Genomic DNA, 23,849 nt, shown 5'->3' on the forward strand with positions numbered 1-23,849 from the left:
AAGATATCTGTGCTGTTGAGTCACGGCTAATCTTTCCTTGGGGCTTTATACAGAAGGACATCTTCATCATCAAGTGGAACCTTTTGAAAGACGATCAAACAATCAGCAAAAGGTTATTGTATCTGATCACAAGCATCTGAAAGGACTTGTTCTGTTTGATTACATATAACAGAGCTGAATACTGTTGGCTGTGGTGCCCGCCAGGAAACATCCCAGACTGAGATTCAAAAGAGGCTATTTCAAGTATACAATGACCCAACATAGGCCTAATAAATAGAAACTGATTTTGGCCTATTATAGCAGCCCCTCTGGCATGTGCCAGAATTTAAATTTGCCTGTGGTTGCACCCTAGCAACCAATGTTATAGTCATATATTAATTTTAAATGTTCACTTTTTATTCCTAACCAATTAGTGCCAGATGCTTGGGCTGTAATAAAAAAAGCATACTATATTAGACTGCAAGCCTGTATAGAAGGACACAGGGTCCCGGGGAGTCAGACAAAGCTTGGGTGCCATTTTTGTTTTGGCTGTATCTAGTGTCATTGGGCAAGGCATGACTGAGCCAAGCACCAAATATGATTGTAAGCTTTGTGTGCCAAGAGTTGGCTGTGCATGACAATAACATTAACTCCTACATAACATAGTGAGTGGAAACGGATCTAGAGTCACTGAAGGTTCAGCAGAGGATTTCGGGAGATGTAGTACAATAATATACTGCAGCATTCAGTGTTTACAGCTCCGCCTGCGCAACTCCACTGTCCCTCCCGCCTTCCCGTCGCGCACGTGACACAAACAGGAAGCGGGGCTGCTGCCAATTGTCACTATGGCACCGGATCATTGGTGAGTGATTCCCGATGCCCACGGAGCGCTAGTGGAACTTAAATGGTCAGGGCCCCTGTTTGGAGGAGGACGGTGGGACATGGAGGGGTCAGTGCACATTGGTTCATTATTAAAAAATGGAGCGATAGACAGGGATGATCATCCTGCAGTCCTCCAGCTGTTATGAAGCTAATACTCCCGATATCTGAGAGCTTGGAAGTTGTAATTCAGTAACAAACATGTTGAGGTGCACTTCACCGTATTTCATTATGTTTCCCATTTTTTACACTGACCAACTATACAGATGGAGAGCTGGGACCTTGTGGATTTAAATCAGTTCTCTCTTTGTAAACGCTTTCCCCCATATGCAATAAAAGGCACTGGAGCAGTAACACATAGCAACCAATAAGATGTTGGATTTTAATCAGGTGACCAGTCAATTCTACCTACTGATTGGCTGCTATGGGTTACTTCTCCTTGGCAAACTTAGCACATTTTATTTGCATTACCCACTAAGTGCTGTAATGTATTAAGCCTGCTTGTACCCAAGGACTTGTATGACACAAGACCAGACTGTGAGGGTGCTATGGCTCAGGGTGAGAGGCCAGTCAGAGCAAGGTGCCAGCACTTAAACCAGGTGAGAGGCTAGTCTGTGCGGGTGCCAGGACTCAGAATGAGGCCAGTCTGTGCGGGTCAATACGAAAGAAATCCACGGCACACAGGCTGCTGCAAGCAAGGAACCCCTTGCACGTTTAATGCGGAAGTGAGCAACGTTTCGGGGTCACGCCCCTGGCTTGACAAAGGGGGCGTGACCCCGAAACGTTGCTCACTTCCGCATTAAACGTGCAAGGGGTTCCTTGCTTGCAGCAGCCTGTGTGCCGTGGATTTCTTTCGTATTGATTCAATTGTGAGGTGGCCGAACCTCTACCACTGAGCACCGGACTTCGCATTATACACTGGGTGTGCGAGAGCCAGCTTTTGTTTTACAATCAGTCTGTGCGGGTGCCATTGCTCAAAGTGAGAAGCCAGTCTGTGTGCATGGCAGGTCTTGGATTGACAGGATTGTGCAGGTATCAAGACGCCGGGTGAGAGGCCAGCCTGTGTGGACGTCAGGTCTTGAGCTGAGAGGCAGTCTGTACGGGTTCCAGGGCCCAGGGTTAGAGGTCAGTCTGTATGGGTGCCAGGACCCAGAGTGAGCGACCAGTCTGTACAGGTGTCAGAACTCCAGGTGGGAGAACAGTCTGTATGGGTGGCAAGTCTTGGGGTGAAGGGCCACCCTTTGAGGGTGCCAGGACTCAGGATGAGAGGCCACTCTGTGAGGGTGCCAGGACTCGGGTTAAGGGACCAGTCTGCGCAGGTGGCAGGATTCAGAATGAGGCCAGTATGTGTAGGTGCCATTGCTCAAGGTGAGAGGCCAGTCAGAGTGGCTAGTCTGTGCGGGTGCCAGGATTCAGAATGAGGCCAGTATGTGTAGGTGCCATTGCTCAAGGTGAGAGGCCAGTCAGAGTGGGTGCCAGGACTTAGGGTGAGAGGCCAGCCTGTGCGGATGCCAGGACTCAGAATGCCAGGACTTAGGTTGAGAGGCTAGTGTGTGTGTGTGTGTGTGCCAGGACTTAGGGTGAGAGGCTAGTCTGTGCGGGTGCCAGGACTTATTGTGAGAAGCTAGTCTGTGTAGGTGCCAGGAGTCAGGGCAAGAGGCTAGTCAATGTGTGGTACATGGTGTCAGTGATGAATATTTATGTTGCCAGAATGTGGCAGTTCCAATGCCCCCCATACATAAATGCCCTAGCCCTTCACTGTGCCAACCAGGTGCTATCCAGGTACTCACCACATACTTCCTCTTTAGCCAAGTGCCCATTTGCCCCTGTGTAATGCCCTTTCCTTCTCTGTACCAGCCCTGCCCGTGATGCTCACATAATGCACAGCCACAAACGCTCTGACACTGTAACCTCCAAGGTGCCCATCATGCGGGAAAACAGGGTGTTTGTGAGCAGGAATGAATCATTGCTGTTTGTTATGGAAACACTTGTGGGAAGAGGAATTTCACCCAAATAACCTTTTGTTTTGTTTTTTTTCACTTGATTTTACAACTCTGCATTCATACAAAAACATCTTGTTCTCCTTTCTGGCTGCTTTGTTTTCATTAAATGATGTATTTTCCCCGAAGGGGTGATGGGGGAGTACAGCAGTGCTAGAATAGTAAAAGAATGTGCTGTTTAATGAAAGCGATATGGCAACTCTCTGGTAAGAAACCGTCATCTCTTTGTCACAGTGACAGTATAGCATGGCTTCTTATATACCCCATTGTCAATCTAAAGGCTGCAGCCACGTACCCTGACCTGAGAGATATGTTGATCAGAGCCTGTTTCTTCCCTGCAGGTTGGCCGCTTATGATGATACATACCACCTAGCACAGGAGGTCACTGAAAAACTCCATGAGCGGAACTGATACCTGAGAAATGGAGAAAACCCTGTAAAGGTATAATTTTTGCAAGATAATCTGTGGTAATGTGTTTGTTGGATGTGATTTTTAACTTGTACTGTGGATATGTGGCTGCTTATTGGCCAGATATCAGGCAGGCAGGCCACAAATACTGCACAATAAGCTGCTGAGTTAGCAGGTAAAAGCCCAGCTATGGCCAGCTCAAAGCCAATACTTGGATTGTTTTGACCATTTTTTTGTGGAAACTGCACTGCAGGGGAACTAGCGACCTTCTGCTTAAAAAAAAACATTACAAAAGAAATGGAAGCTTCCATGTTGATTGTGTCTCCTGAAATTTCTCAGATGCCAGCTATAGAGCCCCCTAGTGGTGTGGAAGGCATCATGCTAGGTCTAATTGCAGGATTACAAGTAAGCAACGGCCATACCCTGGAAGGCAAATAAAGTTCTGCTTCCCCAGAGGCTGTTCATGGAAACTGGGAGTCGTAGCCATGAGCTACAATCACGGGTGCCTCCAGCTGACACTTATTTATCTTGCCTGATAGGTGTTGCATCTGATGCATTTTGGTTGATTTGTTATTGCAGAAAAGTCTTGACCCAGCCCAGGGGAATGCAGGGCATAGCTCCATGCAACCTCAGTTGAAGTGAGACTGAGGAGAATAATACCTGTAGATATTCTTTTGCAGAAGGGATTAGGGACTTTTTACCATTACCAGGGTTTATTTTAGTTGTGTTGTTTCTATAAGGTAAGTGGTACCTCAGTACAAATGGTAGCACAGAGCCAGTCCTTCTCATTGAACTGTTAACTGCAATCTGCATTAACAATAAACATCTCTCTCTCTCTCTATAGAGTCCCGTGTCTCACAACCCCCACCCCACTCCTTGCTGTTTGTATTCACAACAGGAGCCACTGATTGATGCAGCAGGTCAGCTTCTCCATAGCAGCATGAACTGAACTGTCATGGAATTCTGGGTTTATTTTAGTAGGATAGTTCACCTTTAACTTAGGTTTTAATATGTTATCGAATGGACTCTTCTCAGCAACTTTGCAATTGGTTTTGTTTCACAATATCATTCTAGATCATACTTAAATTTAAAGGGGGACAGCCCATTGTTTTCCTTTTAGACAATACTGCACAAGACTAAGCTTACTGAATACAGAGACTCATCAGTCATTGCAGTGTATTGTAAGTGTGTATTTGTGCTTTCCCAGGATGATGGCAGCGATGCAATGAAAACAGCACCATCTTTTGTTACTGTAATGCTTAAATACTTCAACCATGAATATTGCCATGATACCTCCTAGCATGTTTTGTGCTTATAAACAGTGACTAACTCTCTACTCTCTTTCTCCACATTAATGTCACTCTTAGGACCCTCATGCAGAAACTAAATGGCAAGATTGGGCAGTTGAAGGATTCCTTGCTCTGGTCGGTATCCACTCGCCAGATGTATCCTTCTTGTGTCAGTGACGAGACAGATCAATGGTAGGTCACATCCGAGAGTGCTCCCCAGTTGCACGCAGATTGGACCGCACGTCAGACCCTAGTAGACCATAATCTTGCCCTGATGCTTTACCTTTAGTTCTGCTTTTTCCAAGAAAAAAGAAAGTGGACAGCACCTTCCACTACTAAAGAAAATAAACCCTTGTGGAAAATGCACCTCTTCACCCCCCCCCCCCTTTTAGTGGGTAAACTAAAGGCAGAATATCCTAATAAAACATAACCTTTTTTTAGATCTATATAATAAAAACATGAAAAAAGGGAGCTGAAAAGCCACTTTAAGGGTTGTTCATCTTTAAATGAACTTTTAGTAGAGTAGAGAGTGATATTCTGAGACAATTTGCAATTGGTTTTCATTTTTTATTATTTGTGGTTTGTGAGTTATTTAGCTTTTTTTTCAGCAGCTCTCCTGTTTGCCAATTCAGCAATCTGGTTGCTAGGGTCTGAATTATCCTAGCAACCAGGCACTGATTTGAATAAGAGACTGGAATATGAATAGGAGAGGACCTAAATAGAGAGATGAGCAATAAAAAGTAGCAATAACAATACATTTGTAGCATTACAGAGCATTTGTTTTTTATATAGAGTCAGTGACCCCCATTTGAAAGCTGGGAAGAGTCAGAAGTAGAAACCAAATTAAAAAACTATAAAAAATAAATAATGAAGACCAATTGAAAAGTTTCTGTACAGACTGGTTGCTTAGCCATTTGAAAACATATTAAAAGGTTACAACTTAAAGGTAAACCACCCCTTTAAAAATAGGCAGGCAATCACCTTAAGGGGCAAATATTAACCAATGGTTAGCCATGGATGTAAGTGTTAAAGGAACAGTAACACCAAAAATTAGAGTGTTTTAACGTAATGGAAATATCGTGTACTGTTGCCCTGCACTGGTAAAACTGATCTGTTTGCTTCAGAAACACTACTATAGTTTATATCAGGGGTCCCCAACCTTTTTTACCCATGAGCCACATTCAAATGTAAAGAGAGTTGGGAAACAGCCAGTGTGGGACTGGGATGCCAGGGGCCCACCAGAAAACCTTAGACCATGGGCCCACTTTCCTACTATTATTCCTCCTCTCCTCACTCAACTTCTTTATTCTCCTAGTCTTTTATATCTACTTCTATATTCTTTCCTTATTAAGCATTTTTTCCCATAAAGTAATGGGTAATGACCATGAAATAGACCAAATGGTTAGAAGCAAGAGGGCCCACTGACACCTGGGCCCACCAGGAATTTTCCTGGTATCCCTGTGGGCCAGTCCGACACTGGGAGCAGCACAAGCATGAAAAAGTCTGTGTAACTTGAGCCTTTTCTCCTTTGAATGGAATGCCAGCAGCATATTTATATAAACAATAGTAGTGTTTCTGAAGCAAACACAGCAGTTCTACCAGTGCAGGGCAACACTGCATTATATTTATATTACTTTAAATCACTTTAATGTTTTGATGTTACGGTTTCTTTAAGGTTCTGCCTGTATTGGGAGAGGGACAGCATAGGTATGTGTATTTACATGATTGGCAGGGTGGAAAGTAACTGAATTACTTCAGTCAGTATAGCAAGTCAGCATAGCCCTTATACAGTCAATAATAGAAGGCCATAGTTTAAATGCCACCTATTGCATATCTTCCCAGGAAGGGAACATTTGTACCACCAGCCAACTCCCTGCCTAATTAATCTAAAAGTAAAAAACACCATGATGCACATTTGTTTGAATACCTTGAGCTTTGTCAAAGGCATTTTAAAGTATGTATGTAACCATTGGTTCCAAAGTAATGCTTTTTCCAAGTAATTTTCTCTTACAGATTCCATTCTGTGTTACAAATCCCAACACCCATATTGGAAAATAATAAAAATATTGCTCAGGCTTAATGATATGCCCCAGGTCCAACCTCACCCATACATTGCCTTCTAACCCTATTCTGGATCAGGAATTGGGGCAGTCCTGTTTAAAGGGATTCTGTCATGATTATTATGGTGTAGTTTTTATTCCTAAATTACACTGCAAGTAATTCACTCTACCATATAAAATTTCATCCCTTATCCAACAAGTGCATTTTTTATTTAGTTGTAATATTGGTGTGTAGGCAGCCAACTCAGGTCATTTTGCCTGTCATGTGCTTTCAGAAACAGCCAGTGCTGCACTATGGTGCTGCTTTCTGACAGGCTATTGTCTCTCCTACGTATGTAACTGAATGGTTTACTATTGAGTGCTGTTCTTATATCTACCAGGGAGCTGTTATCTGGTCACCTTCTCATCGTCCTGCTGATGAGCTGCTGGGGGTGGGGGAGGATGCAGTGCAGCAGTAAAGAGTGACTGACGTTTATCAGAGCACATGTCTCATGATTGAGTGCACCTGGGAAACTGACAATATGCCTAGCTTTATGTCAGATTTCAAAATTAGATAAAAAAACAGTTTGCTCTTTTGAAAAATTGATTTCAGTGCAGAAGTCTGCTGGAGCAGCACTATTAACTGAAAAAATACAGGCTTTCCTCTTTAATAAGTAAAGATGGCATTGAGTGCTTTGTTGCATCCTGTTTAAGAAGTTCTGTGGCTCTTTAAAGGGGGGCTCAACCAAAACCAGTTTTTGGCTAGTGAAAGGATAGCCAAGAATTTTCCCTGGTTTTAAAATTATGCTTAAAAGTAATTGCTATGGAAAGCAGAGTGTGTCCCTTTTGTTCTCTTCACTACTGGTTCAGGCTCCTGAAACAATGTAGAAGACGCAAACTGATCAACAGATCAGCAGCACAATGATCACAACGCTGAGGGAAACATGCTTTGAATTGTGTCAGCCCAGAGTAGGTTGAGAGTAGCCCATAATGTCAGCAATATGGCAGTTACCATAGCAGGGAAAGAATTTACTGCATGCTCCATTCCTTGTTTCTCCTTAACCCAGGACATATGTAGTACTCAACTGGAAGGGGATCGGAGGCAGAATCTAGTGGATGAGCTTCTGACCAAAGAGCCAGCTTCAGATGTCTTTAAAGAGTGAAGTTGTGGAGCTTGACGTGGTGAGGTGAGACCCTACACTTCTCTTTCATTGGTTCGATCATATTCTCCCTGAATACTTGACTTAAGCCCGTGCTGTCCAACTGTGCCCATGTACTGATTACACTACATGTCTGGTATAATGTCATTGGCTCAGCAATGCATGGGAATGAAACTAATTACGTGCCCCTCATACTGTATTCAATGTAATTTCTCCTACCGCACACCTGTAGTTCACCAATCCTGCAACTGGTGGTGCGTTTCTTCTGTTGACCCGGCCGGGTCCCTCAGCAACGTATGTGTATAGAAAACGGATCCGCACACACACTGGTTGATGCAGTCGAGGGAGTATCCCCTTTTTTTAGCCACCAAACATTCAACTTTTCGGGGGGGGGGGAACACTCACCCTTCATCATGATACAATTCTTAGTGCAGTAGCCCATTTAAACCCAACTTCCCACGCCTTCTTTTCCCATCATGCATCTCTCCACAGTATTTAACCCTTATGTGGAATACAGGAATACTTATTAATCAAATTTTGAAAAAACAGTTTACAAAATAGTCATCTTCAATATCAAAGTGTCCAAGTGCAATAAATATTGTGTATAAATATTGTATCTAAAAGCTTTTTAACAAATTCATATCCATTAACACCTTATTATAAAATTCCATGCGTTATACAAATATTATAATACCTTACTGCCCTTGGAATTTTCTAATTACCCTTAATATTCTACGTTATCATTCAGCAGTTCTTATCTGTAAAAAATAGAAACATGTAAGAAGGTTAAAAAAGTTATCTCTCATAAGAAACACATATAACTAAAATTCTCATTAAGGCCCTTTGGTGTAAGTGTTTTTAACTGCCAAATCCAAAAGGCCTCCCGTCTTAATAATGACCTCTTGTCTATCTCACCTTTCTGCCTGTGTATTACTTCCAATATTTGCCATCTGAGTTGTGCAATGTTATGTTTTGCCTCGAAAAAATGATTCGCCAGTAGGGTTTCCTTTTTAAATTTCTCTTTTTCTTTCTCTTTTTTCTGACCTATAGAAGCCCCTTCACCTTTCTCTTCAGGTTTATAATTTGTTATTCTACTCTTATGTTGGTATCTTTACATTTTTTCTAAAATCAGTTCTGGTAAATCCATTAGCTATACTTTTTCCTTTTTTGTAGCTAAAAAGGGGTTTATACTGTATTGCCTGTTGATTGGCGCTGGACACAGTCATGTATTTTTTGTTCACACCTTGGTTTTGGCCAAATCTTTTTAGGATTTATCAGATCCAAGTCTGAACCTTTTTTGTCATGTGACTCATTTTACATTGTGATTTTGCTCCTAAACCTTAAAATACACCACAACCCCTAAGCCAAAAGGCCCGTATTATGTTTAATTACCCTTTAAACCTGCTCTACAGGTTCCTTTCTACTGCCAGGGCCATTGTTGGCAGACTCAAAATCCATTTGTGTCTCTTTTAGATTTGGCTCCACAATGCAGTTTTAACTGGGAGTGCATTCCTAAACAAGGCCACTAGATGGCACCAGAAATCCCTTGTCACTAAGGGCTACCTTCTCTGACTTTCTAGGTACCTACCTGTCCCATATTTCTATTAGTGGCTGAGATTTGGGGAATTGAATTAATACAAGGGGCTGTTGGGGGAGGCTGTGAAATCCTCCATTGCTGGAACCTTCTTTTCTTTATTTTGGTCCTGGCACTTATCTTATTGTACACTCATGTTGTCCCCTTTATCCAGTTCCAACTTTTAGGCATCTTGTCCTGTATCCGTTGCTTTTAATAATTCCCTCAGCAACATGCTGGCTTTGTTTGGGCTAATTGGACATCAGAATCATTTAGGCTTCCAGACTGAAGGGGTCAGGAGAGCAGAACAGGGAAGCCATCTTGCATTTGCTTTGCTCACTGAAAGCGCTTGACCCCCTCTGATTTTTTTCCTGGCCTTTAGCTGTCTCCTCTGTTCTCCTTACCTGATGTGACAGCTTCCGCTCCCTCCCAGCGTTACGCTTCTCGCACCGGTGATCATATGCCGCTCCTATATCCATCTGGGCATTTCACTTCCTTTTGGAGAGTATTAAGGAAATTAATCAGCATTCATATATACAGTCATGATTGAGTGGTTTGTAGAGTCAGTGAGTTGGACGGCTTGGCACAAGCCAAAGCTCCCAACATAAGGTATTTGCACATGTTCTGGCACTGACACATGATGCTGACCAGTATGGTAGTTTGGGTCCCAAATTTAATGTTCAGGCTGATGTCAGCTTAAATGACTGATCATGTAAATACACCCCATGGCATAAACAAAAGTACCACCAGATGCTCTAACAACTCCCCTCCACCCCCTTAAACCATGAAGATGTGGCGCTCAGTGAAGTTAAAACTGTGTATGTGTTGCCATTAGGAATCATTAATATCAAGTTCTTCAATTGATCACTGGGCAGTGTTATACTGACTCTACTAGTGATATAATAAATAGTAGTGTATAGCTGTATTATTCTTGCTTAAGAAGGGGGCAGCACCCTGCCTGTAAACCCAGCAGCTAAATTTCTCTAATTTGCCTTCTCCTACTGTGGGCTCCTTTGCGTTGGATTTAGACTGAAAGAAGCTTGTGGGGACGATCTGCTTCAGGGCATTGCATTTTATACATAGGAAAGAGATGAAAATGTTGGAAGGCCTAGTTTTATTGTAGCAGTGAGCCTTTGCAGCAGTGCCATTTTCCAAGCTTTTTGACAGTGAGTTTTCTCTGCTCCTTGTAGTGGGAGAATGCAGAATTATTTAGACGGAAACTATAAGCCACGTAGACGTTCTCTGCTCTCCCTTTACTGTCTTCTACTGTCTTAAGTTTGCTCCTCTTGATCAGAAGATCCCAACTTTTTTTATTACCCATGAGCCACATTTAAATATATAATAAGTTACTAGGGGGTGCCCAGTAAGGGATGTAGTTGGTTATTTGGTAGCACCTATGTGGACTAGCATACTACACAGGTTGGTCTGTTTGGCAGTACACATGGTGTTCATGTAACCAAAACTTGCCTCCAAGTCAGAAATCCAAAAATAAGCACCTGCTTTAAGGCCACTGTGAGCAATATATGAGCAACTTGTTGCTTGAGAGCCACTGGTTGAGGATCACTGGTCAAGATTATTATGCTTGTTGGGGCAATATCAAATCACATTACATTAATTAACTATTGGCTACTAGGACATGGAGTTGTGCTGCCATTAACCCTAATCTCAGTGTTTAACAAGGTTATAGAAGTAATTATGACAATAGGAAGTTCCTCATGGAAAATTATGGTACCAGTATTTAGTAAAAAAGGTGTTGCCTTACAGAAGCAACTGCAACTCCCAGCATCCTACTGACAGCTGGAAGCCCTGCGCTTGAACATACAGAACAGTTGTATAGGGTCATAATGCTGCATAAGATTTCAGCAGTAGGGAAATAGGGAGGTGAAATAATAAGATGGAGAAGGAAGGAGCAAATTGTCATTGCAGGACAAGATGGAGTCCGTTTGGATGGATGGAGACAGTTGGGCAAGTTGGACTGTAGTTTGAAATGGTATGGGTAGATAGAGGCAGAATGGCTAGAGGGTGAGGTGGTATGGGTAGATGGAGGCAGAAGGGCTAGAGGGTGAGATGGTATGGGTAGATGGAGGCAGAAGGGCTAGAGGGTGAAACAGTATGGGTAGATGGAGGCAGAAGGGCTAGAGGGTGAGATGGTATGGGGAGATGGAGACAGAATGGTTAGAGGGTGAGAAGATATGGGTAGATGGAGGCAGAAGGGCTAGAGGGTGAGATGGTATGAGTAGATGGAGGCAGAAGAGCTAGAGGATGAGATGGTATGGGTAGATGGAGGCAGAAGAGGATGAGATGGTTTGAGTAGATGGAGGCAGAAGGGCTAGAGGGTGAGATGGTATGGGTAGATGGAGGCAGAATGGCTAGAGGGTGAGATGGTATGGGTAGATGGAGGCAGAAGTGCTAGAGGGTGAGATGGTATGGGTAGATGGAGGCAGAAGAGCTAGAGGGTGAGATGGTATGGGTAGATGGAGGCAGAAGAGCTAGATGGTGAGATTGTATGTATGGGTAGATGAAGGCAAACAGGCTAGAGGGTGAGATGGTATGGGTAGATGGAGGCAGAAGGGCTAGAGGATGAGAAGGTATGGGTAGATGGAGGCAGAAGGGCTAGAGGGTGAGATGGTATGGGTAGATGAAGGCAAAGGGGCTAGAGGGTTAGATGGTATAGGTAGATGGAGGCAGAAGAGCTAGAGGGTGAGATGGTATGGGTAGATGGAGGCAGAAAGGCTAGAGGGTGAGAAGGTATGGGTAGATGGAGGCAAAAGGGCTAGAGGGTTAGATGGTATAGGTACATGGAGGCAGAAGAGCTAGAGGGTGAGATGGTAAGGATATATGTAGGCAGAAGAGCTAGAGGGCAGGTCTTGACTGAGAATCAAAATAGGCCCTGCCATTTCAGGTACACAGAGGCCCAAACAGCCCACAAAGAGGTCCAAACATTCCCCCAGCAGCCCACTAAGGTGTGAATTTCTATGGCATCTCAGAGCAGCCCCTCTGGCATTTGCCAGAACCCACAGTTTGCCAGTCCGGGCCTGCTAGAGGGTGAGATGGTATGGGTAGATGAAGGCAAAAGGGCTAGGGGTGAGATGTTATGGGTAGATGGAGGCAGAAAGGCTAGAGGGTAAGATGATATGGGGAGATGGAGGCAGAAGGGCTAAAGGGTGAGATGGTATGGGTAGATGGAGGCAGAAGGGCTAGAAGGTAAGATGGTATGGGTAGATAGAGGCAGAAAGGCTATCTATTAAAATGGCTCTCTGGCCAAACAAGCAGATTGTCTTATTCTAGGATTTTAACTCCACCCCAAATTTTCTTTATAATGGGTTACTGGAACTATAGATTATGGGCAATCTTGCAGTATTTTCCAGCTTTCTTCCTCCCAGTGCAGTGTGGGCTCTATCTGTCCGACAGCAGCCTATTAACTGCGGCTGGAGTTTATGGTTCAGATGACGCCATATTGGAAATCGAATCCTTCCCAGAGTCCCTCAGTGCTTCCTACTGGGCGCTAATTAGTTAAACCTGCTTTTGTAATTACAGCCTATCCGCATGCCCCATTGCACCAGCATGATTTCACTCATTTATGTGATTAAGCCGGCGGGACGATGGGTGGTTAATTGGATAAGCTTTAATCTTCACACCAGTGAGGCTGAGCCGGGGGCAGATCAGAGGCAGTCGGAAGCCAGACCGTGTCTTGTGGGAAAGTGCTTAGCAAACATGTCAAGCAGATTAGCCTGGGAACATATTCTGAGTGCCAGTGAGGGAAGGGATTGGCTTTATGGTTAGAGCCATCATGCATATGGCACTGGGTAATGGCTACGGGTAAGGGACTGACTAGTGCAACCTACCTCCTTTTACCTACACCCTGCCAATATCTTTGTCTGATAAACTCACCGGCAGAAAATCAGCACCTGCATCTTTCACAGTGATTAATAGCACTGGGAGGATCTGTGTATCCCCACCCCTCTCCCACCTGCACAGAAAGTACCTACCCCAGATACCCAGGAACCCACTGTACCTACTGCACTGGGAGGAACTGTGTATCCCCACCCCTCTCCCACCTGCACAGAAAGTATCTACCCCAGATACCCAGGGAACCCACTGTACCTACTACACTGGGAGGAACTGTGTATCCCCACCCCTCTCCCACCTGCACAGAAAGTATCTACCCCAGATACCCAGGGAACCCACTGTACCTACTACACTGGGAGGAACTGTGTATCCCCATCCCTCTTCCACCTGCACAGAAAGTACCTACCCCTGATACCCAGGGAACCCACTGTACCTACTACACTGGGAGGAACTGTGTATCCCCACCCCTCTCCCACCTGCACAGAAAGTACCTACCCCAGATACCTAGGAACCCACTGTACCTACTGCACTGGGAAGAACTGTGTATCCCCATCCCTCTCCCACCTGCACAGAAAGTACCTACCCCTGATACCCAGGAACCCACTGTACCTTCTGCACTGGAAGGAAATGACTGTATATACCCACCATACCTACGCCCAGATAGCCAGAAATAGACCACTACTTTTTTCTCTCAGTGGATTATGGGAAGGCAGCCCCCTGGTTCCCTTGGTGCAAGGTAGCATTAAATAGTATATTTAAAGTAGGAGAGTAGGATTATGAATACACAATACCTTTAAAGGTAAAGTAAATCCCTGTAGGAAGTAATTTGATTACTGCAGATTATTCCTACAATAGAGTAGGCAGTTTAGCAGTATATCTGTGTTTGTGTAGGGGGATCCCCCAAATCTTCCTTCTGAAATCATTCTGAGAACAGTTTCCTGTGTTTATCCAAATGTTGTGCTTGTTTCTGTGCACTATCAGCAGAATTTAGGAAATGCCCCGGGTTTGTGGTCTGTGGCTTTAGATACTGATGATATTAGAGCCCTGGGGAGATGGAGTACTATCTTGCACTTACATTCAATATGCAAACCAGTGTTTAACCCTTTCTTTTCTGCCTAAAATGTGTATAGTCCCTTTTAATAGGAAGCCTTATTTACAAAGGACAGCCCTACACAGTTGCCATAAGTGTTCCTATATACATCCAAGACGTTGCAGCGCACTCCAGAGTCAAAAGATCGCGCAGGTTTGTGTTCAGTTAAAAGATCAGCCTTTATTAATTATATCAGTTTAAAACGAAATGTTAGCTCATGGTCTGACTCGTTTCGTATGTACTTCATCTCTCTGATGAAGTACCTAGTTACGAAACGCGTCAGACCATGAGATAACATATTGTTTTAAACTGATATAGTTAATAAAGGCTGATCTTTTAACTGAACACGAACCTGCGCGATCTTTTGACTCTGAAGTGCGCTGCAACGTCTTGGATGTGTATTGTGAAAACGTCTCCCTTAGCGACAGACTCGGACGGCAGCACCCGGGTCACCCCGTGGAGAGCGTAAGCCGATCCTTGTATTTATCTATGTGTGAAAACAAGCGTTGGGAAAAATGTGTGGAGGATTGTGTAATAAGAGCAGGGTTCGGGGCAGGTGCACCCGAGCCAATTACTACCAATAGTGAGCGGCTATCAACCGCTGTTACATTATAAGGGATCGAGCGAGTGAAAATTATATACCTATTTGAACCTCGATATTGGTGTTGGGATATTTATGGAATAATAAGTGTTCCTATATAATGGGGAATATGTGAGGGGGGGTTGAATTTGCAGCCATAAGGCAAATGTTTAAAGGCGCCCAGTTTTTTTTTTAGAAGTTCAGTTCAGAAGTTTTGTCACCCTATTTTAAATCCGCACCATTTTCTGCCAAAATTAGCTATACTGAGTAATTATTTTATATGCCAATAGGTGGAGCTGTCCTCCAGCTAATATTGAATGATAGGGAGACACTACAGCCCTATACCTTACCTGTGCTTTTGTTCTGCTTGTGTTCTGTGCTCTGCTTCATTTTATTTTCCCTTATGTTCTGAATCTTTATCCTAGCAACCATTAGGTACTAAACTGCATTTCTGGGAGGTTAGTTCTAATGATTCTTTACTTGAATCCACAGATACAAATCTATCTATCTATCTATCTATCTATCTATCTATCTATCTATCTATCATCTATCTATCTATCTATCTATCTATCTATCTATCTATCTATCTATCTATCGAATCTATCTATCGATCAAATCTATCTATCGATCAAATCTATCTATCGATCAAATCTATCTATCTAATAGATGGGTATCTTTATATTATTAAACTGTATGAGATGTGCGACCCCAGTCACTGGGCTTGAGGGATCACTGGTCAGACCTTGTTCTCATCAATTGTGAATTTGTTTCCTTTCCTGAATTTGAACCCGTATTGCATGATTTTTTAACACTAAAGCAACACTTCTGGTAATTTCCCCTTTAATGTGGCTTTTTGTTCAGGTCAAGTTTTATGGCTGGTGGAGCAGGAAGCTCATCTCGCAATAACCCTTGGGTCTTGGAGGAGCCAGAGGAGACTCACCTTCCAGGACATAAAGCAACAGCAGCAGCAGATCATAAGAGGTAAGTGTATTTGCCACTGGTCACATTGGGTTCAGGCTACGCCTTCATATAAAATTGGATACTTAACACTTATAAATATTGCATTTGCAGTTGTCTGTCCCCATTTTGGTCTTACTGGCCCTTTAATTTTTATAAGTGTTGTAAGATTCAACACAATGTTGCTCCTGGTGTCCTTTTGTATGGTCAGTATAAAGTCAGCTGGGCATTAACCTGACTTGTATCCACTCCTGTCCAAAAGCAACTGCCTGGGTCCCCCGATTATAGTAATAGCAGTAGGATCAGCCAGTGTTTACCACCCCACAGCCTTTCTTATTGTTTGATCCCCTCCACTCCAGTTTGGCTGTAACATCTTCTCCCGCACTCCTGGGCTCTGCAAATGCCTTAACTTCCTGCTTGGTGACATTGAGAGCCATCTGATTAGAAGCCTTGCAAATGCAATAAAGCACATCTGGGCGGCCAAAGACAGATGCAGAATTGTCTGTAAGTCAAGGACACCCTCAGATAAAGGGGAAACGCAGCCTCAGCAGATTAACCCATTTGCCTCCATCTCTGCCAGTTGGTGAGGGTTTGGCATCTGACACTAATGAAAGTCACAGGATAAAAACATATTTCTGATTGTTAAACATGCCATGCCTTGCAGGGTATTTAAGGGGTTACTGTTATCACATTATTGCCCCCTTGTTAAGTACTAGTACTTTAGTCATACCATGTCAGGGTCAGGGTGGGACAAAATTTGTCAAGTTTTTGATGGTTTTGTTTATCCTGTCTCAGCTGAGCCTTCTTATTACTTCTTAACTATGTTCGGGTGCGGTATATTTCAGGCGCCCATAATGAAGAGCTTGGGGGAGATAGCGTCATCATGTGAGAATGTGCTCAAACTTTGGGGCAGCTGTTACCCCCTTGTTTCTCCCTGATCATTGTAGTGTTCTACTTTTTATCCAGCATTGCACATACCTCTTGCTGTTTATTCATGTCCTTTCTTATGTACTCAGAACAAGATGCTGGCTTGGACGCCCTTTCCTCTATCCTTTCTGACAGAAACAGATGGGCCAGGACATTGGGAATGAGCTGGATGAAGAAAATGGTAAGAGGGGAAGCACCTAGTAGCTGGCTACTGTCTCTGTTTTATTGTATTGTTTGGTATTTAAAGGAGAACTAAACCAATAGTAATAGTAATAACTCAGGGTTTAGTTCTTGCTACTCTACTGTGCTACTGACAACATGGTACAGCAAACAGCCATGTTTAGGGGGTGCCCAATGGAGCAGCTCAGGGTGGGCGATGGTTATTAATCAGGGACTAGTTCTCATTTAAATAATGCCAATGATAATATGTTAAATCTAAGTCCTTTCTTTAGGGAATTGTTCCGTAGGCACCCCCCCCCACATGCCTGGGTGCTTCGCTCCATAAAAAAGACCATGCTTTTGTTAAAGGAGATGGAAAGGCTAAAATTAAGTAAGCTTTATCAGAAAGGTCTATATAAATGCACTAGTAAACATGCAAAGTAATGCTGCTCTGAGTCCTCTGTAATAAAAATCCCACATTTCTTTCCTTCTTTTGTGTACACATGGGCTTCTGTATCAGACTTTCTTCTTTTAGCTTAAACCTCCAGGGCATGGGCTTGAGCATGCTCAGTTTGCTTATCCCCCCTCCCTTCTCTGCTGTAATCTGAGCCCAGAGCTATGAGTGAGCAGGGAGAGACTCAGACAGGAAGTGATATCACACCAAGCTAATATGGCAGCTGCTATCCTAAATTAAACTATCCTTCTAGAGCTGTTTACTCAGGTATGGTAAAGCATTCTGCAGAATAAATATAGTGTTATAGCTTGCACTATTGTGGCTAATCTATTGGCAATAAACTGCTTTGGTAGCTCTCCTCCTTTAAAGGAGAAACAAACCCCTACCCCACATAGACCCCCCTCCCTCCTCACCCCCAGCCTAGCTGCTACCCCGGGCAAATGCCCCTAACTTTTTACTTACCCCTTGTGCAGATTCAAGGATTGGAGTTCATGTCAGCCATCTTCCGGTGCTTCTGCAATTTCCGTCCATTTCGGCACATGTGTAGTTGTCCCAAACCGGGAAATTGCTCCAACTGTGCATGCACTGCTCCGTCGGTCTCATTCTCAGATTACTGAAGACCCTGAAGATGGCTACCATAAACTCTAATCCCTGAATCTGCACCAAGGGTTAAGTAAAAAGTTAGGGGCATTTGCCCAGTGTAGCAGCTAGGCTCGGGGGAGGAGAGAGGGGGTGTATGTGAGATGGGGGGTAAGCTTTTTTTTAATAAGGGGTTTGTTTCTCCTGTTGTCAACCAGTTGAACTGACAGAGGGTTTATGGAAGTTGTAGTTCTTCAACACTGAATGCAGCTTTTCTTGAATGAGGGAATCAAATCCTATTGCTTCCAGTTTACATGCTAAACACCCAGGATCCATTAGGCACTAAGGAACCTTAGCTAGAAATTAGCCAAGGATGCTGGGTATTTTAAACATCAATATTAACCCTTGATTAACTAGAACTGAGTCCTTCTGGTCTTTACAAAACTATTACCTGCCAGACATAGGAAGCTGGGGCTTGTAGTTTTGCAGTTAGAAGGAAGTGACTTCATTGGAATGATGTGAGCAATAGATTAAATCCATAGATTATAGATTTGACCTCCTGGGAAGCAAAGGGGATTATCCTTTTTTTCACAATTTCATTCAGAAGTAAATTTAGGAGAAAAGACACCCCGACGTGATCCCATTCACTCATTCAACCCCTCACTCTGCACCCTCATCTTGTCAAGTGCTTGGCCCCAACAAGGTACTCTGCCCCACGCCTCAACAGACACAACAAATCATTTCCCCGCAGCAACAGCAGCACAGGAAGGTTTTTCTTGTGACTCTGCCAGAGGTGACACATCTCCGAATGTAAATATTTGCTCCTCGTCATTATTATCTTGCAGTCTCTTGTGAGAACCTCGCTGTAACACAATGAAAATACACACTGGATAAAACAAACAGCCAGCGAGACTATACAATAGGCAGAGCTGGGGGCCCCAGGGGACACGTACAGTAAAGATGCAAAGGCTGTGAGCGGAGACACTTCTGTTTCCATTATATGTAAGGTGGTATAATCTGTAATTCTCAGACATCATAGATCTCTGAACTGATTGTGTGAACCCAACACAGAGCAGCTGTCTGCCAATTTGAGCATATCTCTACATCTGTATATATATATATGTATATATATATATATATATATATATATATATTATATTTCATTCATACATAGACTAATAGTACAGTGTCATTTTCATCCCCGACGTTTATATAGGACATTCAGTGTGCCATTAGCTGTGGTAATATGCTTGCTAAAGAGACCTTAATGCCTGTGGGAAAATCCAGAGATATGAGGTTCAGAGGGTCCTAAACTAATATTCTGCTCTCTTTTAAGATGGCCCTTCTACGACCATATATGGGCCCTTCCTGACAACCTCCCTGACAGATATCTGACTGAAAATCCCATTGGGCAAGGACAACATTGGCGTGTTGATGCAATCTTTTCCTGACTGGCCTATATAAGGGCCCAACCGATTGGATCAACCCAATTTGGCTCTGAACGTAGGGAGCCAGATCTTGCAAAGGTCCACTTGTTTGGCGACCTCGTCTCTACAATCACTTTAGACTTAGTAAAACTCAACTTCAACTGATACCTTCACAAGTAATGAAAGAAATAAAATTCAGAATCTGAGGTAGAGAATGGCCCCAGTACTACCTTAGAATTTATTGTGTGCAGATAAACTATCACTTCCAGAGCCAGCTTGGAGCCAGTCCACAACACCATTTCCAAAGCTGGACAGGGAGCATGTATGAAGCAACTTGGACTTGGGAGTCCCTTCTGGTTGGATACTTAGCAGGTAAAGGCACGAAAGAGCTGAGCTGTACATCAGTGCAGGCCAGCAAAGGTCAGGGCTATGGAGCTATGGCATACTTATGCAGGAATGTCTGGCTCTGTATCCTACAGATCACGAGAGGTGTACTGAAAGAGCGGATTATGTACTAATATTACTGGAATGGGAATGTATATGATGACTACCATAGATTGTCATTGTTAAGCCACACGCGCATATAAATGCTTATTTCTGCTTATGGAGGAAGCCTGTCCCATCCCAACGGGTGCTGCAGAGGACAAATACGAACAGCCTGCTCACATCTCTTAAAGCTATTGCATGCTTGCGGCACGTCTGAGGTCGCCATTTGGCTCTACATGAGAAGGACAGAAGGAGCCAGATAGACTTGCCACCTGGCTCTGAGTCCCCAAAGCAAATCCAGCCAGTCACAGCTTCACATCTGGATGAGAAATTAAAGAGTCCTTTGCCCCCCCTTCCTCCGGGTGGGTCTAGATCTGTTATTCATTGCACTAATTCCCGTCAACTAGTCTGGTTGGAGGCAGTAGACCATCCCGAGAACTGACAGCAATTAGCGAGCTGCAGTTATGTCTTCACCCAGCCGCGACAAATCGATTTGAATCCGCTTAGAGAGAACGTCGTTTGGCCAATAACCGTTTCAAGGCAGAGAAAACTTTTCCTTGGGTGTAAAAGGGGTCAATGGGATTTGTAGCCTTGTAAAAAGCCTCAAACGTCTCCTTGAAGCTTTTTCTAGCTTTCTCAGAGTTAACCATTATATATGATAAGGTAGGTCGGAATAAAAATATAAAGTCTATTAGGTCAGCTCTTCCAAAACGTCATAAAAGTAGATACAGAGGGAAAGGCAAACAAAACTACCTTCGGTTCAGCTACTACTGCTGCTGCTGTTTCAGCCTCATGGGGGTTACAGTTACCTTCCTATCCCAGAACTACAATTGAATGGACTAAAAATGCTCATAAACCAATAGTTCTACCTGAAGTTGCCAAATGAGCATATCTTTCTGGGCAAATCATATTGATCCAGTCCTTCATCCAATGAGCCAAAGGATCCTAATACAAGACCACACAGACCATTCGGGAGTGGAGCACATAAGCACTTCCCCATGGGTTTTCTAACCAGCTCAATTAACAAGCACAGTGCATGTATTTCCTAGGCACAATTCAGCCCCCTATAATATCAGATAAGGAAACCATTGCTGCGTCTCAGAACTTAAACTACAAGCATTGAACCTAGAATTTTGTGTGATGAAGGGTGATGGGAATTGTAGTCTTATTTTGACTCGCATGGGGCACATCTTGGCAGCCACTCCCTAGATAATCTGTTCCTTGCTGGCTCTTTCTGTGAACACACAGCAAGGACAAAGGAAGAGTGATCCGATCTCTGCCTTGGCACCGGCGTGGTACTGCTCCGCTGTTACCTGGCACAATGGGTCCCCAGGAGACAGGCATGCGGCAAGGATCTCCAATGAGCAGCTGACGAAGAGCCTGACCTTTTAATTTCATAATACAATCTCCAAACAGGGTGCACAATAGGCGACTTCATTTAATTTGGCTGAAAATAGCAGATTTTGTTCCGCTGACAGCTCTGCATGAAAGATTAGGCTTCAGCTGATGCATTTTTAATAGGCCTATGGGTTGCTTTTCTGAACTTGGAGGGGCCCTTTACGGCCCATTATTTGTCTGACCCCAAGTGGTTGAATGGCAATTGGATTATACTCGTTGGGATCGTGGCTACTTGCCAGTAAAAATTTGTAGCACTAATTGAAGCAACAGCAAACAATTAGCTTAAATCATTACAGCTCTTATCTGATTGTCTTACTACATGCCTAAGGCTAAGGCCACACTAGGCGATAGCGCCGCGATTTGACTCGCGGCGACTTTTCGCCGCGACTTTTAAGCCGCAATCGCTGGGGAAACTTTTGCGCTGGCGTCTATGGGGAATCGCGAAAAATCGCCAGCGTAAAAACACACGCGGCGATCTTTTCTCTACTGTCGCTCGAAATTGCCTCGCTAGGCGCTTTCGAGCGACAATAGAAAAAAGAACGCGGCGATTCGTTTTCCGAAATCGCCCGAAGTTGCCTCACGAGGAAACTTCGGGCGACTTCGGAAAACGAATCGCCGCGTGTGATTAGCGCAGGCGATTTTTCATTTTAGCCAGGCGCAGAGCGAGGGGAGGCATTCGGGGAGAAAAGTCGCGGCGATTAGTCGCCAGGCGACTAAAACTCCCCAAATCGCCCAGTGTGTCCCTACCCTAAAGGCCACACGAGGAGATTCAGGGAGATTTTGTCGCCTGGCTACTAATCGCCTCGTCTTTTGGGCAACTATCTCCCTGAACTGCCTCAGCGTTTTTCCCCATAGGCTAAAATGAAAAGTTGCCTGCGTTAATGCACACACGGCGATGCGTTTTCAATAGTTGCCCAAAGTTGCCTCAGTGAGGCAATTTCAGGCAACTATTGAAAACGCATTGCCGTGTGTGCATTAACGCAGGCAACTTTTCATTGTAGGCTATGGGGAAAAATGCTGAGGCAGTTCAGGGAGATAGTTGCTCAAAAGACGAGGCGATTAGTAGCCAGACGACAAAATCTCTCCGAATCTCCTCGTGTGGCCTTACCCTTACTGTGTTTTGACTTCTATCACAGGGGACACTTTTCAGACATTTTGCCCTCAATGTCTTTTTACAACTAAAGAATTGCCTTCCTTAAACCTCTTTAAATTTAAATAGAAATGCTTGAAAGTGTTAGTATTGGCTCTATTAGTGAAAATGGTGGTTATCGGGTATAGTAGGGAGAGAAGGTGCCTATAGTAGCAGTGGGATAGCAGGTATAGTAGGGAGAGAGATGGTGCCTATAGTAGCAGTGGGATAATAGTCTCTGGGAAGGGACTGTAACTATGGGATAGCAGGTATAGTAGGGAAAGATGGTGCCTATCGTAACAGTGGGTTAATAGTCTCTGGGAAGGGACTGTGCCTGTGGTATAGTAGGTAGAGATGGTGCCTATAGTAGCAGTGGGAAAATAGTCTCTGGGAAGGGACTGTGGCTGTGGGATAGCAGGTATAGTAGGGAGAGATGGTGCCTATAGTAACAGTGGGATAATAGTCTCTGGGAAGGGACTATGCGATAGCCGGTATAGTAGGGAGAGATGGTGCCTATAGTAGCAGTTGGGATAATAGTCTCTGGGAAGGGACTGTGGCTGTGGGATAGCAGGTATAGTAGAGAGACATGGTACCTAAAGTAGCAGTGGAGATTATTAGTAATACCAATTTCCGTGGTTCCTGCAGTGCCAAAATATACTGCCCTTTGAGTTGTTTTACTGTGTGGCCACAGGGGGCACTGCATGAGTGGGTTCTCTAGAGCCTATAAATATGCACTGTAAAGAAAGTTAAAATACAGTATGACATATGTGCTGCATGTGGGGTCTCTGTTTGTTGGGGGTTGCTTGTTGTTCTAGTTACCTAACCGCAAGCTGTGAGCCCAAATCTCTAACTCTGCATAGATCCTACTTGGTGTTTTTATCACCTCCACCCTGACCCCTGTAGTATCTTTGCCCCAGGCTTTATGTATCAACTGTTTGTTATTCTGCTAATGTTCATTAAATTCAGCCCATGAACAGACAGCAGTAATGATTTATTTACATAAAAGTGAAAGATTACAGAGTATTTATTAGACTGAGCGAGAGGAGAGGAGGTTTATTGTAAACTGAGGAAAAACAAGGAGAAAAAAACCTATTATGGCCATTAAATAAAAATGCACATTGTTCCAGTTACAAAATATACTGTGTGATTAGATACTATGTATTTTCATCTGTTTTCCCTTAAACTGACATTAAAGTATGAGGGTAGAGCTTTTTGTGCACACAGAAAGTCTTTCTCTGTATATTTGTATTTATACATTAAAATAGGAGCTACCATATTGCTTTAGTATGAGTATAGGTTAGGGAACTGCGGAGAATGAGGGTATATGCACATGCAGCGTGTGCCCTGTCACTTTAAAGGATGAAGAGATGGTTGTACTTGGATACACCACAAGGTACCCAGTGTTGCCCTGGAAATGTTGATGTTATAGGAGTGTGATTTTGGGGTAAGCTGAAGGCAGATTGAAGCTCAGCTCAGACGAATTGAGG

At 43.7% G+C, this 23,849-nt stretch overlaps 1 pseudogene; it reads left to right on the forward strand.

Annotated features, from left to right (window-relative positions):
- The first annotated feature begins 419 nt into the window (after window positions 1-419).
- The window catches only part of LOC108701179, a 67,189-nt pseudogene continuing 43,759 nt past the window's right edge, over window positions 420-23,849 (forward strand).

This window comes from Xenopus laevis, chromosome 9_10L (genome assembly GCF_017654675.1).
Source record: "Xenopus laevis strain J_2021 chromosome 9_10L, Xenopus_laevis_v10.1, whole genome shotgun sequence".
NCBI classification, from domain to species: domain Eukaryota; kingdom Metazoa; phylum Chordata; class Amphibia; order Anura; family Pipidae; genus Xenopus; species Xenopus laevis.